The sequence below is a fragment of the Habropoda laboriosa genome, unplaced genomic scaffold, assembly GCF_001263275.1.
Source record: "Habropoda laboriosa isolate 0110345459 unplaced genomic scaffold, ASM126327v1 scaffold61, whole genome shotgun sequence".
NCBI lineage: Eukaryota > Metazoa > Arthropoda > Insecta > Hymenoptera > Apidae > Habropoda > Habropoda laboriosa.
Window position 1 is genome coordinate 205,353 of NW_017100203.1, and position 1,659 is coordinate 207,011.

At 33.6% G+C, this 1,659-nt stretch overlaps 1 protein-coding gene across 3 annotated transcripts in view; it reads left to right on the plus strand.

Moving 5' to 3' along the window:
* LOC108570567 (HIRA-interacting protein 3) overlaps window positions 1-1,659 on the plus strand; it is a 222,687-nt gene that overhangs the window by 94,812 nt on the left and 126,216 nt on the right. The window lies entirely within an intron of this gene.

A 1,659-nucleotide genomic window follows, 5' to 3' on the forward strand; every position in this document is an offset into this window, starting at 1 on the left:
AGAAATTATGCACAAATATTCAAAATTTAATCACTCTTGACACTTTTAATATTCACATTACACGTTGACATGAAACGTAAAAATTTCATATAGGAAATCTGCCGAATTCAAATTCGTTACCGACAGAGCAACATAGGTGGCTGGAATAGTAGTCGATAAAAACAACACGAATTGGCAATTAGTTCTTCAAACGATGTTTCATCACATTTGCCATGCATTTTAGTATTTTTTCGTTGAAAAGCAATCAAGAATCGATCACACTTAATGGGTTGGCGGCTGCTCTCGATATCCAATACCGAGCATCTGTTGCTTATGAATTCTTGATGAGAACATTTCAGCGGTCTCGAACTGTTCTTTTAACAGTTCTCTTTGTGACACCGTTTGTTCGCGTACATAGAGACTCGCGAAGCGTCGAAGTAAATCGTTATGGTAATTAAACGCCACAGGGAATATTTTCTCTTCCTGTGTTTGCATTTGTAAATTGATAGGATGATCATTGGAACGTGATTTCGAAACGTCGATGGATTCTTGAAAAAGAATTGCAATCGTACTAATTTGTATTTTAACAGACTTATGTAAAATTTGTTTCAAATTTGTGATTAATTTTCTCTCAGACGTTTGAAATGATAAAAAACAAAATTGGAAGTATTTTTCGTATTAAACTGAAATTGGTAGAGAGTTGTGGTAAAATGCATATTTGAAAATGAGACAAATGCATTTCGTGGAAAATTTTCTTAATTTTCTTAGAATGTAACGCCTTGTTTGCGTTAGTGAATTAAAAGCATATTAATTCACCTTTCTCACTTAAAGAAATTATTTATTTAGAGTAATTTTATTGAGAGTAAAGAAATTATTTATTTAGAGTAATTTTATTTAGAGCAAAGAAATTATTTATTTAGAGTAACTTGTTAAATTAGTGTATCTATCATTTATTTAGAGTAATTTCTTAAATTAGTATATTCATAATTAATTTAAAAAAAATTCCTTACGTTAGTATATTCACTTCAGAGTAATTTCGTAATTTTAAATATTCCCTGAACGGTTAGTACGCGAAAACAGAATAAATTTGGGTCATTTTCTCTTTTTTCTCTCATTTTCACTCTTCTCCCAAATGAAACACGTAAAAATTGTTTTTTTTTTTCCTCCCGTTAAACAGCCTTAATATTCCAGAACCGCTACAATTATTCCGTATTTTATCAAGCATAAATAAAAACGTTCCATGGCCGTTATAAAACTAAATATACATACGTATGTATATCGAGACATACTTTACTTTATCTTTCGGGAAATCGCTGTAAACTGGACTGCGTTTATCTTCATTAAAAGTTACGGGATTCCCGTTTTCCGAGTCATTCGACGAGCTCGGGGAACAACTGGCGGCATGAAGAGTTATGTAGGACACTTGCAAGCAGCAGAATCAGAAAATAAAGGAAACCGTTTGCGATCGAGGTATCGGAAACCGCGTTCACAATGCTCGCGACTTTTTCATAGCGATTTTCTCCATCGAGAACAGCGCGTTTGGAATTCGTCGTCGAAGACATTATCTGCGATGTTCTCTTTTCGTTTTTTGCCTTGCGTGTCGTCTGCTTTTGTGGCGAACAGAGAAATGTAAAATTAGAGCGCTACGTTTAATGCGATTCGTAAAATTTTCGACGGATT